The following is a 16,434-nucleotide window of genomic DNA, read 5'->3' as shown; positions in this document are numbered from 1 at the left end:
GAAGGGTCAGTCACAGTTTACAGACTTGGCAAGGGACCTGGAGGTGAAGTCCAATTTGCCTGTTTGACACATGAGAAAACTGCTGGCACGGTACTTGGTCAGTGACAAAGATGGCAAGGTTATCTGAAGAAATGGAGCTACAACTTAGGGCCTTGGTCTATTGCTCTGTCTATTTCATCAAATTGAATGATCAAGACTTTATATACTTATTGGTTTAGGTCATTCATTCTTGAAAATCACTTGATAAAGTTATTTTTAGTTGTCAATACTAACATCTGGTATTTTCATGATTAATGAAGATAACTTGATAATAGTAAGTTTAATAATAGTTAAGTACGAAAATACAAGTTATATATATATTTAATAATTAATGAAATTATAGCACTCTTTCTAAAATGGAGAACATACTAAGCAAATCTTTCAAAGGCAGTCCTGTATCTGTCACTTCTCATTTTGAGTTTTCTTATTCATTCAGGCATTTGCAGTATAACTTCAAAAGATACCATTACTTTGAAGACATACTTAATTTTTGTTTCTACCCTTTGTAAGGTCTATTACTAGCCCAACTAGGAATGCTAATATGAATTGCTTTATAAGAATAGCATTGCTCAGGGAAATCATAAATATCTGAACAAAGCACACATTTTCATAATATTAAATTATTCTATTTTCAGAATTAGAGGAATACACGACTACATAAAAATACATGTGGTTGCGTTTTCTCATCATAAAGCTCTTTTGAAATCAGAGATAAAAGCGGAAGTCAAAGTGAACCCTCTATACCCATGGAAAGATTCTGATGTCTACAAGATAAAAACAGGGAATCCAATTAGGAAAATAATAATGTGACAGTGATGGAGGGAAGAAAAGAGAGGGATTGAGAGAGAGAGGAGCGTATTATAAACTTAGAATCTCAGGGAAAGAGAGTCATATAAAGCACTTTGATAAACCTATAATCAGTCTATGTATATTTTAATGTTTATTATCAAAAATACTATTTTTATTATACTTTTGTAAATAAGTCTACTTTGGGTAAAAGATAATGTAGGAGACTTTGTTGTAGATTTGGGAGTAGCCTTTGTACGTCCCACTCCGTTTTCAACAGACACTCTGAAGAACCTTGAGACGAAGGAAGCAAATTGGTCTTTGAGAGTTAAACTTTTAACCAATACCATGGATATTAGAGAAAAAAAAAGGACCTGAAAAAAAATTACATGTTTTCCAAGCTGCAAAACCTGACATAATCTGTTTGAAGTAACATTTTACAGATAGAATGTGTCAGTCTAAAGTGGTTTTGGAAATGAGTCCATTAAATATAACTAGAAAAAAAATTAGAGGCAAATGTTTTTAGTACTCACATGTGCATTGTCCAAGAGAAATATTTGGCCCACAAACTTTAATATCTCCAGTGTATTGGTTAGTGGGTTTGCAAAAATACTGGGAGGGGTAAAGAAAAATTAGCCTTAAAAGTTTTTCAAATTAACTAGTTGGATTTCCCTCATGGAACTCTGTCCTGCTAAATAATATGTATATGAGATGGCAACTCAAGATTTGACTCCATGCTGGTGATTCAATCTAATGTAATTATGAAACTTTTAGATAAATGCTAAACCTTTTCAGGTTGGCATTTGGTTATATGGGAAAAGGAATGACATGTATCCTCTTGGTGACGAAGGTGCAGAAAGGGTGTTCAGATTTATATGGCATCTTTGGGAATCTTCCCGGTCACTGCTGGATATAGCTAATTTGGACTACTACCTGACCAATGACAACTATTCTCTTTCCATTTTGTGTCAAGACATTTCCCAGGTTTTTCCCAGATGACCTTGGCCCCTGGTGGCACAACCAACTCCCTAACCTCCTCTGTTGGCCTCTTAGTTTTTGCCTTGTGATCTCCCTCTTTTGCTACTGGAGACTTCATAGGGCAGATCCACAGACTCTCAACTCAGCTGTTTCCCATATACCCACGGGGTATGTAGGAATCTCTGACCTTTTGTACATCATGCTACATGGGAAGTAAAGGAAGCTTAGTCTTTGCCTCAGCGCTCAGTTTATTTTGATATGGCTGCTTCTAGGTTAGCTTGGGTGTAAGCTACTCTGTAAGACAACTTCTAAAATCCAAGTTTTCCTCAAGCTCTCCAACATATCACCCTATTCTGGACTTTCGGCCCCGAGAAAAATATCAGGCATGTATCTGAGGACCTGATTCTATCAAGACCGAATCTTTCTTTCCTTCTGCTTGCTGTTTGGCCAGTATCTCCATAAAATAAGGCTTCTGTAGTAAGGCCACCAAGTCTGTATTCAGATTCCCAAATGGAAGATAAAGGAATTTAGAACATTCTTTTTCTGTAATAAAATCGGGCTTTCAAATTGTTTAATAGCAGAGAGAAGTGGATTATCTCCTTTTTTTCTCTTTATATTCTTGCTATAACAAGCTATTAACTCTCTCTCTATCCCTGTTTAAGTAGACCAAGATCTTAGGCTGACTTGAGAGATGTCACATGGAGAGAGATGAAGAAGAGAAAATCACATTCAAATAGTTCAAACAATATTCCCTACCTTACAGTGGTTAAGAGGACCCCCATAGAGATAACGGCAGTAGGCTATTAGAGGCCCAGGAGTAATTGGTGATATTTATCATGAGTTGCAGAGACAAGTGAGGGAGAAGAGGAATACTTGTCATTAATTTTCCATCCTTCATATAGTTTATAATTTCAGTATAAATTTCCTTTTTTTCTGATAATCTTCAGGAGTTTGATATGTCTGCTCTAAGAATTTTTTAAAGCTGAAAGTTTTGCTAGGCATGCAATTGGGTTGGGTTTTCACAGTATGTCTAATCCTGTCTATGTGGGAGTTGAGGGGACAGGAAGGCATTTTTATGTTGTTTGCTTTTTCTTCTTTTAACCATTAACTTACTTAGGTTATTTGCGACACAAACCCAATTTTGGAAACATAACTTTCAGGACAAATTACCTAATTTAGTTTGTATATGACGCTATTTCTGTATTTCCCTGAATCAATTTTTATTCTGTGCTTCTTCCATGTGGCACTCTATTTTCTGTATCTTTCAAAGATAATCAACTTGTGATGGACAATAGAAAATACTATTTGGGTGATGAAGCCTGTCAAATTCTCAATGTGGTTTATATCATCATTTGTACATTGAGAGTAAGGTGTAGGTCCTCTGTTCTCAGTTATGTTTTGACTTTGGCAGTTCAGAAGATTTATTTGTATGGATTCCAAAAATAAGAAGGGAATAAATCTGTGCTGTCCAGGTCTTAGCATATTCTCCCGATGTTTTATAGATTCCAAATATCAAGAAACCAAATTTAAGTATGACCTTTCCAAAATCATCTCAGACTGCTCTCCCCTTTTCTCACCTTTTCAGCCAGGTTGTCCTCATTTGTGTTCTTTGGGGCTTTTACAATCAATCTCTCGCCAGAAATGTGGCTACTTTGGGTTTCGGTGTGATTCGTTCACATCAAAATGTCATCTTTTCACATATGTCTCCTCTGACTTTTCTAACCAACTTTCCACTAAATCTCCTTTCCATCAATCATACTTTATCATATCATTGTTTTATTTTCCCATAATACTTATCACTATTGTTTGCTAGCACTGCCATAACAAAATACCATAGACTGAGTGGCATTAAATAACAGAAATTTATTTTCTCACAATTCTGACGGCTAAGAAGTCTCAGATCATTTCTTCTGAGGCCTCTCTCCTTGGCTTGTAGGTGATCATCTTCTTATTGTGTTTTCACGTAGTCTTTCTTCTGTGTCCAATTTTCTCTTCTAAAAAGATACCAATCATATTGGATCAGGGCCCACCCAAATGACCTCATTTTAACCTAATTGCCCCTTGAAGATGCTATCTCCAAATACAGTCACATTCTGAAGTACTGGTGGTTAAGACTTCAAAATATTAATTTTTGAGGGGGACATAATCATCTATTATAACTAATAACAACTATCCATAATAATATGGTCCTCTTGTTTATTTACTTTTTTTTCTTTCCCACTGGAAATGAAGTACTATGAAGTCAAGGTACTTTCTGTTTGTCTCTATACCACCACCACCTAGACTAGTTCCTGGCTCAGAGTACTGGCTCAATAATCTTTGTTTTAAATCTAAATTATTCAATTAAACAGAAATATGGTATATAATTTTCCCCAAATTCTAAAGATTTACTCATTACTAAAATTCTCTTATTCCATTTGCTTTACAAATATAAGGAAATATTAGAAAATGATGTAAAGTTTAGATATTTCTTGTTCTAAGTTCAAACTTAAAATAAGTGAATGATGTTCCCTTTCCTCTCCATTAGCACACTTGCTGTGTGATTTGATATTATTATAGATTTCTAGTGGCTAGCTCAGTCTTTCTTGCTATATCAGTAAAACATAAAATTTATTTTCCTTCTCTTTTAACAGGACAATTTTCACTTTGGAAATGTCTTTAATACTAAAATGGCTTTGAAGTCATTCCTTTAAGCTAAAACATTGTTAATGAGACCTTCCTATATATGTTTCCCCTAAATTCAATTCTCCCATTACATTCACTGGTTATTCTTGATGTCATGCAGCACCATATTACCTAAGTGATTTTATTGTTTCTATTGTTAATTGTATGATCTGAAAATGTCGAATTTTACCTGACCCCCAGCTCTTAGAGGACCACGAGGTTAAAAAATCCACCTACTATTTTTATGTCTGTGAAATTATTTACTGCAAAGAAACATCCTACCCCAAACAACTTAGATAAGACTCACAAATGCCTCTCGATTACCCAATTAGCTCAACTGTTTTTTTCCCTTGATCCCTGAGAATAAAATTCTTGTTAATCAAACGTTGTTTCTCTCTTCCCTCTAGACCCCTGAGCTTTGATCTGCCCTCAGCCTGAGCCAGCACACAGCCTCTCTGTAATAGCTTCTCCTAAGAATAGGCTGACCACAGGGTAAACATTCTCTTATCTACTGTCAGAACTTGTCACCCTCACTCATCCTACCTCCCTGCATTTGAAAGCTAATTTTGTGTGTCAACTTGACTGAGCTAAGGCCTACCCAGATAGCTGGTAAAACATTTCTGGGCATATCTGTGATAGTGTTTGGAAGTGATGAGCATTTGAATTGGCTGACTGAGTAAAGATCTGCCCTCACCAATGTAGGCGGGCATCATCCAATCCCTTGAGGGCCTGAATAGAACAAAAAGGTAGAAGAAGGGTGAATCACGCTCTTGATTTGAGCTGAGACATCCAACTTCTCCTGCCCTTGGACATAGATGCCCCTGTTTCTCAGGCTTTTGGACTCAGACCAGGACTTAAACCATAGGCCCCCAATTCTCAGGCCTTCTGCCTTAGACCGAATTACACTATTGGCTTTCCTGGTTTTCTAGCTTACTCTTATATATATCCATCCATACACATCTTACTGGTTCTGTTTCTCTAGAGAACCCTGACTAATACCCTTCCCTGTTTCTTTCTAGGATAATTTACTCCAACCTATAAAAGAAAAGCCCTTTTTGTTTAACTGTTAAGCTGCATGTAGACCTTAGGTCAGAGCTTTCTCTCTCCTACAATTCTCTTTTCCTTTATTGCAATAATACTTTTGAGTAAAGTCTCTCCTTAGCTAAGTCTAAATTTGTTTTCTACTTTTACTTTCTACAATCTATCTTGACCTTTGAATGTGCTAAAAACTTAGAAAATAAATGCCACTCATAGGATAGGTTTGCCTCATCCTTTTTTGGATAAGCTTAAGTCTAAGCAGCCACTGCTTTGCTGGCCACTGTAGAGACTACATTTAAGAATACATGCTACTGTTTTGTCTTGTGCTTTACCAAATAAATATTATATGCTAAAGATGTAACAGATTTGTGTAGGTTAATATAAATAGGTTATTAGCCTTGATGCTGATGAATGGCATGGTCTTGTTTCAGGAATTAAAATTTGCTAATAAAAAAAAAATTCTTGTTGGACTGTTGCTAATAAGTTAGAAAAAAAGAATATGAACTCTGAAAAAACATATATATTTTATTCAATAATTTTTGTCTATCTTACACCTTGGCAAACTTTTTCTGTAAAGAGCCAATAAGTTCAGGGTCCTGAAGACAACCCTCAGGTTCAGTGATTCACTAGAACTACCCACAGAACTCACACAAACTATTACACTTATAGTGATAGTTTATTACTATGAAAGAATACATGTTTAAATCTGTAAAGGTAAAATGTGTTTTAACTTATATGTTTGTTACATAAATACTAAATGAAAATCCTCTTATACAAATAAATGTTTCTCTTTATGATATTAATCTGAAATGAGGCTAAAAAGGAAATCAGCATTCTAAAATGAAAAGTCAGATTATTTGTAGTAAAAGAGGATGTTGGAGTTTTTAATTAATTTGGCAATAACAATAATTGTCACATGGCCATTTTATGTCTTTGAGGAACATTTGTTTAATTTTCTTTAATGAGTTAATCAAGGTTTTGAGTTCAGTGTAACATAAGATTTTGAAAATGTTTTTATTATGTGAGGTTTTCAGGTCATAAACCATCAGAAAAAAACATCATTTCAATTTTATTTGCTAAATGGAACTAAGAAGTCACAGTCTGAAATCACACAATTTTTTTCTCCAGTTGAGAAGATGCTGATTCTGTAGATGAGAGTCTGTGGTGATAGAAATAGCTTGATATAAAGAGCTTTAAACCCTGGCCTTGGGGAAAATGATCAGGATTGAGATTCTAGCAACTAAGAGTTCAGAAGTATTTTTCAGTAGTGATGTTGGGCATATTTTATTCCTCCCTGAGCCTCAGATGATATTGTTCTTAAAGGTTTGTGAAAGGATTTATTTATTTATTTATTTATTTATTTATTTATTTATTTAATTTTTAATTTTTTTAAAAAGATTTTTTAGGCGAGGCAACCCTTGGTTGACCTCATAGATTGCAAGGACCTTGTCAGTTTACAATCCCTTATTTTTTAAAATTCTTATGCCTACAGCACCTGTTCTTTCTAGGTAGTCTCCCATCCAGGTACTAACCAGGCTTAACTTTTGAGATTAGATGGGATCGGGCTTGTTCAGGGTAGCATGGCTGTAGACAAAAGGATTTAAATCAGGTGTTTTGATTGACAGTGCTTGACGCATAATAAAAACTCAGTTATTTCAACAATCACTGAGTATTTACTATGTACTAGGCACAGTGCTAAGTACTTCGCAGGCATTTTGTCATTTCATCCTCATAACAACCCAATAAAACAGACAACCCAATAAAACAGACTCTATTTTTATTCTCATTTTACAGTCGAGAGAGCAAGTTTAGCCCAGTGAGGAACTGAGCCAAGTCAAACAAACTTGGCGATGAAGCTGTTAGCTGAGCATTTAGTTCTCTCTGCCTAGCTGCTCAGTTTGTGCTTCTAACCAGTATCCCAGAGCAAACTGTAGCCTAGAGTGGAGAATGACCGTAATGTTTTGTTTTGTTCTGTTTTGACTTTTCCTCCTTTTAAAGCTCATGAAAGTTCACATAATATTTAAATTTCTAGATTCTCTTGAATACTCTGAATGTGCTTGCATGGCAGCAATTGGCTAGAGCTGAAGGGTAAATAGTTCCACTTAGGTGAGGCGAGTAATATCCAGTTTATCTCTACTCCTTATTACCTTATGTCTGGCACTCTAAGGATTTCCTCATTTACTGCTTCTAAGGGCTTTGCTTTGTTAATACCTCACAGTTTCTTTCCATCAGAGAAGTTAAATGACTACCTTAGAATAAGTTATAAAACTGCAAAATAGGAAAAGTTCTCTAGCCATCTTGTTTGGTGGTCTCTAAACTTTTTAATTACATATTTCTATCAAAAAATGTTTTGAATTTATGCTTGTAGTATATGTATATTTTATACATGCACTACTGTCAATTCATATATTAAATGTTAGTAAAATATTTTTTAACTATATTTTACATAAAATGTTTTCTTCTGATACTCAAATTGTTGTTACATAATTCTGGAGAAGCATGTTTCCTGCTTTAAAATTCTCTAATTGGTCTAATCTTAGAACCTAGTATCTTATCTTCAAATAGATCTAGAGTTATTTTCTAATCTAGCTCCTTGGTTTTGATCTGTAATTCTTTATAGACTAGTAAAATTTTGTTTTAGAATCAAAGCTGTGCTGTATGACAAATATTCCAGCCAACACTGGTGTGCGTGCGTGTGTGTGTGTGTGTGTAATAAGCCTTATGCTTGTTTTGACAAGTATAACAAAATATCAGATATTTTATTATTTGTTTATTATTACCAATTTGTCTTAATGTTGTGGCTAAGTTTGGAAATAATTGTTCAAAGACACATCTTGTTTTGAAAATCTCAGTAACTTTATTTTAGGGCATTATTAACTATCTCATGACAGTTTAAGATGATGAGAGAAGTACTATTCTTCACAACTTTCTTAACTGTTACTTTGAAAAAAGCATGAAGGATAAATTAATTTTTTTTATTATATTTGCATTAAAATACTAATCATTATAAAAGTAGACTGGTGCCTTCTCAACTATTCAGAAAAAGAACCTAAATACGGAGAAATTTTACTTAACTGAAATGATCTTCTACAAAGATGTAACATTCTTTTATTTCTCAAAATTGGCTCCATGTTTCCCAAACATTTTTATCACAGTAATCCTTTTAATTGTTTTTATTCTTTGAACTTAGAAATTTTAGTTTTGGAAAAAAGTTTGTCAACAAAGCTCTTATTGAATAATAGTTTATTTTCCCATTTTTATTTAATGGCATATCAAACTGACTAGAATCTAGTATTATAACAAGATAACCAGTTTTACCATGCTAAATTGTGGTTACCGTTAGAAACAAAAAAATGCACTGATTCATTAACTTATATGGTATTGTTGAAGATAAGTTTTGTCTTTTCTTTTTTGTGTCATTGTTAGACTTTGTGAATCACTGAAATAGTTTCTCACTCCTAAGATTTTGTGGGCCATCTCCCACTATTCAGGGTACTGAGAATAGGTGTCTTGTTGGTGTCCTTATTCCCAGGAGATGGTCTTATTTTATAGCTGGGAATTATTTCTACATGAGAGACCTTCCATATCCATAGATTACTTGATATTCCTGATCTCTAGTACTTGGTCTAAATTTTGCCATAACATGTTATAATGTTTACTAAGACTTTTGGGGTTGAAAGATGTTTACAAAAGTGAGGTAGTATGAACCAATGGTTCTTGATGACTAGCTTATTAAACAGTGATGAATTCTTTGTAGTTAGTCACATAATTGAATGAAAACGTTTCTTCCCACATGAGGTTTTGAAGTCCTATATGGAATGGATTTTATTGTTTTGAAGGGAAAAAAAAGATTTTTTTTTAATTCTTTAGAGCTCCTAGTACTTTTAACATTTTAGATTTAGTAGGCTTCAAATATGTTTTTTTTTAAAATATTAAAATGACTTTAAATAATCTTAGTTCAATGCCTCCTTTAGTTGTGTTTGAGTTTTGTTCTTCATCTGCTTGTTCTCCCTGCTAATAAAGATCTATATATTCCTTTGTTTTCCTTCCTATTCACATACTGAGAACATATTACTTCCCCGTACCCCAGACTTCTAATATTAGGAAGGTTGATTTATTTATTGGTAAATTATTTAATTTGTTATTTTCCAATCTGGCCATTTTGCACTATTGTCTTCTTAGTTTGTTGTCTGTAAATAATTCTTCTTTATTTTATACTACTAAAGTATTTTTAAATCACCCAATTAATCAAATCATGTGGCAGAGATTAGTAGGAGACCTTCTAATGTCCATTGTCTCCTTGTGCCCTAGTCATAGGATGTCTATATGTTTCAATAGAAGTAGATGACCACCAGAATAAAAAGAACATTTTTCTGCCTTCATTGCAGCCAGGAGTGACCACGTGACTAAATCTGGCTAATCAAATGTAAATATGTGGTGACTTCTGGAAATCCTAATGTATAATGGCCTACTTTTGTTTTTTTTTTTTTTTTTAATCTTTTTTTCCCCTACTGCTTATGACACAAATCTAATCCATGGCCCTCTAACTTCTCCCTTTGAGCCATAAATATGAGAACAACACCCTATTGATGGTAAAGCAAAACGCTGGGAGAGATCTTGGTTCCTGAAGACGTCATGGACTAGAGCTATTAGAACTCTAGCCTATAAAATAAAATTTTGTCTTGCTTTAACCAGTATTATTTTAGGTCTCTATTACTCTTGGATAACTCTAATTCTAACTTACATGCACAGCATTAAATATATTAATATATAAAATACCTGAATTCTCATATAAGGTCACGTAATCAATAGAATTATCATATTCTTCATGAAACAATCTTATATATGTATGAGTAGTTTACTCAAACTTTATGGAGAATTGTTTATTCATAGTAAAATCTAAAATTTCTGATCTTATAGAAATATGACCAGGATTTGTTAAGTACAGTAGTGGATCATTTTAGAGCCACACCTCTCCTGTAACCTTGTTCTTATGCTCTCTTTTATGATCCTGAATAGGGCTTTCACATCTCCTGGGTCCTTTGCAATCTGTAAATTTTAATTAATGCTTCAGTTACCTGAGTTTACTTGTATAATTTTTAAACTGTTTGGGTGAAAACAGTCATTTGACAGAGATGACTTGGCAGTTTTATAACTGATAATTAGATATCAATACGCTCTAAGCTTTGGGTAGTAAACATAATGAACAGGCCAGTCCTTAGGGAAAAAAGATGATATGTTAATACTACAAAAAGTTTGGGACTGTACTAATTAAACTAAACCTGTGAGGCATTCCCAGATCGACCCCTGAATTACAGTGTTCTTCAGAAAATATAGGGTTGGGCACGTGACAGCTGTACTGCACTAAGTCACTTATCACACATACCTAGTATGTACAGTGCATGTACAGTGTGGATTAACCATGCATTTTTCTTTTTAAAAAGCAAGCAAATATAATCGAAATGAAATTTTTGTTAAAACTAAATGAGAAAGGGCACCATCCTTTAAAATAGCACTCAGATCTACTAAGACTTTTTAAATATAAATAGATTATATATTTGTATTTTAGATCAAGTTTAATGTCTCCAGGGAAGACTCACTATTGCTTGTATTTCCACAGATGTTCACATTTACTTATAATACTTTCTAAATATTATTATAATTGTGTTTATTCCCGTTTCTCTTGATTGAGTAAAAGTGTTTCTTGAAGGCAGGGTTTGCATTTTTTTTTTTTTTAATATTCTTCAAACAAAAATCAATTCTAGGCACATAGTAGATAATCAGAGTGTTTGTTGAAAACATTAGATAAATAAATATATGATTGAATGACTGAATTTGGAGAATACTCATTCACCTTTGTGAACACTGGCGGTAGTGAGGTGGGTTTTTGTTGTGTTTACCGATCACCAATACAGAAAAGTGCCTGGCTCATAATCATTTTTTGTGGAGTGAACATTTATTAAGCAAAAGTTATCTGGAACTTTGTTTTAGCTCATTTAATCCTCTCAATGGTTTTTATGAAGTAGATGATGTTATGATCCCATTATCCTTATTTAGCACACAGACCACAGCTGCCTTTCTGGAAATGTCAGTGGGCCTTATCAGTATTCTAGAATGGCAATAAGATTCACGTTTTTCAGTCTGCCCCAGATAACGGGCAGTGGTTGCCTAGACCACTGTCTGGAGCCCCGTCTAGAAATAATGCCCTTATAGGTTTTCCTATTAGGGAATGTGAGGAGGCATACTACACTCACAGAAATGTGTGTAGAAAATAGTCTATTTTCATATCATTAGAAAGCGCTCATTTTCTTGTCTTTGAATTATGTTGGTATTTAATTCTTGGATTACCTTTGTTGATTTTTAAGTTAAGTAGAATTAAACGTCAATCCTGTCTCAACATTAACATTTACACATAATGTGATCTTGAATAAGTTATTAATAAACCTTAAAAACTCCATTTCTTCCTCTAAAAATGAAGTTAATAATATTGTCTCCTAAGTTTTTTTTTGTGATAATTAAATTTAAAAATATGTAAAGTACTTTGCACTGTGCTTGGTTAATAATTAGTCCTCAAAAAATGTTAGCTATCACACTTTTATTTTTATATCGACTCTAAAGTTTTAAAGACAGTAAAGAGCCTTTACTAAATAGGTCTGTCTCCTTTTTCTTCTGAGGGCGGCTGTACCTCCAAAAGTAAGCAATATCATGTAGAGACTAGATAGGAAAGAGAAACTTGACTTTGTAAAAAAAAAAAAAAAAAAAATTGAAAAGTATCTATGAGAGATGAACCTTATGAATGTTTTAGAGAAGTGAAAGTTAAGAAACTCTAAAGTTTAGATTTGGTAAATTTGAGGGCCTAAATGAGTTTTGTAATATTTTAAAATTAAAAGCCAATGCCAGACCCAGTGTCCATCTGTGTGCTTAGGCCAGGTACGTAGCAAGCAGCTGGACACTGATGGGTAATCTATTTCCTCATAGTCAATTTAAAGAAGGTAGGCAGAGAGCTATCCTGGGCCTTCAACTGAGAAATTGACTTTCCAAATTGAAATAGATGAATAAGCCTTCCTGAGTGGGTATATCTGACTCAGTGTACGCTGGCCTTAGAGTTTGATTGCCCTGCGTCCTTCGGTATATGCCAAAGGTAAATTCTCTGCTAAAAAAAGAGATTTCTATATCCAAACAATTTTTTAAATATCTGAAATTATGTTTTGCAGAGAAGTGATCAGATAAATATGTGTTTTCTCTAAAAGGTAATAGCAGTAAATATGGCTAATTACATTCTGTCATGCGCTTAATGAAATGTTATGAAGACATGAAAATAATAATTATTCAGACTATGCATCAACATAGAAAAAAAATTATAGCATTAAAATGTTAGATGAAAAAACAGCAAAGCAATCAATATAAAATTTGAAGGTAACTATGTAAAATATGTGCATAGACAAACTCTAGAAGGAAATGTACAAATATTTGTATTGTTGTAGTGTTAAAGTGGTAGGATATATAATAGTTTTCCCCGAAAACTTTAAAAATAGTCCAAATCAAGTCCAAATGAAGCTGTTTCTTAGTAATTTTTGTTTATCTTAAAAAATTAAAAGAAAAAGGAAATAACTATGTTGGGTGATCCAAAACTTTATTACAAGTATATGCTATATAAAGAATACGACCCTTATAACTTTTTTCCAGTGTAACAACATTACATGGACCTTTATTCCCAAGTATCCATGTACTAGCACCAGAGATACTTTAAATGTTTCACTACACTAAAGCCCCAATTAAGATAGAAAGGCATTGAGACACAGGTGCTCAAAGGAGAATCTGCACTAATTTTCAAGGTTTGTCTTTTATGAAATTTCCAAGGTATTTAATAACATATCCAACACACTTATTTTGTGAATCATTGTGAAAAAATATGTTTTGCAATTAAATAGAATGCTTTTATACTGTTATGGGATGCACCCCTATAGAAATGTTGTGAGGCCTGAGGAGACTGAGACAGAACCAAAGTGGGAGAGAAAAAGAATTGAGTTATTACAAGGTACGCAGTATCATGATGCTATGTCTTTTAGACCAAAGATTCAGAAAACCTTATTACAAAAGTTTTTAGGGGGGGAAAAAAACCATGAAATATTCTAGTTTGGGTTTTGCTATATACCAGCCTCCTTAGTATCAGAATTCTTTAGAAAATATGACCTAATCCAGTTGAAAGAAATAAAATAAATAGTTGGATTCAGGGTTCAAAGATATGATCAGAATACATTTCTGTGCTCTACTTTCTTGATGTTCACTCCATTCTCAAATTGACTTGCTCCTGTGACCCCAAAGTTGGCTACAGACATATCAGGGGTAGGTAAATTATATATTTAGAACAAGAGAAAAAGACATCTGTTCTGGTTACTCCTGTTAAAGAAGAGAATTTTTATTCCAGGAAATGTCTCTCCAAGTCCAATTGACTCTAAATGACTTATTTTTCCATTCTTATATTAATCACTGTGGCCAGGAAAAAGGAAAGATATGATTAACTTACACTAAACAGAGCTTTCCACTGAAGCAGGGAATTGGATCAGCATTGCTGATGTAGGATGTAGTGGAGATGTCTTCTTTGATGTAATTCAGAGTTCTATTGGTAGAGGAAAGGAGAGATGGATGCTGAGAAGACAACTCACAATAGTTTAATACAAATGACGTAATAACCCTACCTACTTGGGTAAAAACTAAAAATTCTGTCACTATGAATGATGACTATAATAAAACATTGTTACCTTTAATTCATAGAGACAAAAAAAGCATGAAAACAGCTTTGATGGATAAATTAATAAGGGTTATTACTGCTTTTAATTAAACATACACTCTATAGGTTATAGGTAGTTCATACATTACTAAAGAGGGTTACTCTTATTTCTTCTTAAAATGAATTATCCATTAAATGTTCCCCATACATCTACTTATTTAAAGAATTTCTCTTATATAATTGATCTCAGAACTTAATGTGATACAGCTTATGTTAGCTTATTTATTTTTTCTCTCCCATTGCAATGTAAGATTCAGGAAGGCAGGAAACTACTTAAACCAAAGGACAATATAACTAGATAGAAGATCTGAATATATAATGACTGCTGTGATAGGGTACATAAGTTTTCCAAGAGAAGTAAATTCAAAAAATGATTGAACATTAACTCTGAGTACTCAAGTGCCAGAAGTTGGAAAATATATTTTTAAATTCACATATAAGTGGACTCGCATAGTTCAAACCTGCATTATTCAAGGGTCTCCTTTATCTTCCTTTCATGGTTGGAAATCTGGGTATGCAGAGGACCAACTTAGGTTATAAGTGGATTTTCACCTCCATGGTTGGTGGACACCCCTAACCCCCACATTGTTCCAGGTTCAATTGTATACGTTTAATTGTCTGGTACCATTTGTTGAAAGGAATATCATTTCCCCTCTAAACTGCACATTTGTAGAAAATCAATTGACAGTGTATGTAGGGATCTATTTATGGAGTCTATATTCTACTCCATTGATCTATATGTTCGTTTTTTTTTTTTTTTAATCTCCAGTGCCATACTGCATTGATTACTGTGGCTTTATGCAAAGTCTTGAAATCTGGTGGTATAAGTTCACTTTGTTGCTCCTCTTCAAATTTGTTTTGGCTATTTTACTTCTTTGCTTCTCCATACATTTTGAAATCAGCTTATCAATTTCTACAAAAAATGCCACTGAAATTTTAATTAGAATTATTAAATCTATCAGATAGTTTCCAGAGAGCTGACATTTTAACAGTATTGTCTTGTAATCCATGGTCATGATATATTTCCTTATATTTTCTTAGGACTTTTACATTTTTTTTATCACTGTTTTGTGGTTTCTAGTGTGCAGATTTTACACATATTTTGTTAGATTTATAACTAAGAAGTTAATGTTTTCTGGGCTTAATGTTTTCTGGACTTTTCAGTTCCAGTTTTCAGTTGTTCATCGTTATCATCTAGAACCATGATTAACTTTTGTATATTGACTGTCTCCTACAAACTTACTAAACTCAATTATTCTAGTATCTTCTTTTTTAGCTTTGATTTTTTTTGTTTATATATATATATAAACAAGCATGTTGTCTATAACTACAGATACTTTCTCTTTTCTAATCAGTATGCCTTTTTTGTTTTTGTTCTCTTGCACTGGCTAGAACCTCCCTAATGATGTTGAATAGGAATAATCAAAATGAACATCCTTGTTTTGTTTCCAATTTTGGGGAAAAAACATTCAGTTTTTTGCTATTAAGTATACTGTTAGCTATAGGATTTTGGAGACAATTCTTTTCTCAGTTTGCTGAAAATTTTTAACATAACTGCATGTTGAATTTTGTCAAACACTTTTCTACAGCTGTTATCATGATTTTTGTTTTCTTTAGTCTGTTGATATGGTGACTTACAATGTTTGAATGTTGAATCAATCCTTCCTTGACAGAATGTAAGCTCCACAGGGACAATCAGTGTTGTGCTTGAGCTGGTTTGCACTAGCTTGTGAGAACCGATGATAATATGAAATTTGAGAACCAGTTGTTAAACCATTAGCAGGTAGAAGTCATACATGGTGGGAGTATTCACACAACAGGAATCAGCAAATGCTACCAATCATGCCTCTTTGTTCTGGTTATCCAATGCTGCTTAACCAACAATTCCAAAACTTAATGGTTAACCAAGAGTGTTTATTCTCACAAATCTGCCATTTGACAGGGTTTGGTGAGCATAGCTCAACTCTTTCCACTCAGTGACAGCTGGGCAAGCTTCAGGTCTGGGAGATAGAATCATTTGAAGCTTCATTCACTTACACATCCGATGCCTCAGATGGGATGGTGTGTGTGTGAGAGAAAAGTGGGAGAGGGAGGGGGAAAAAGAGGGAGGGAGAGAGAGAGAATTTAAGGTGGGAGAG

The sequence above is a fragment of the Pteropus medius genome, unplaced genomic scaffold (genome assembly GCF_902729225.1).
Source record: "Pteropus medius unplaced genomic scaffold, Ma_sr-lr_union100, whole genome shotgun sequence".
Lineage (NCBI taxonomy): Eukaryota > Metazoa > Chordata > Mammalia > Chiroptera > Pteropodidae > Pteropus > Pteropus medius.
The sequence above is the reverse complement of the archived record's forward strand: the minus strand, read 5'-3'. Positions refer to the sequence as shown.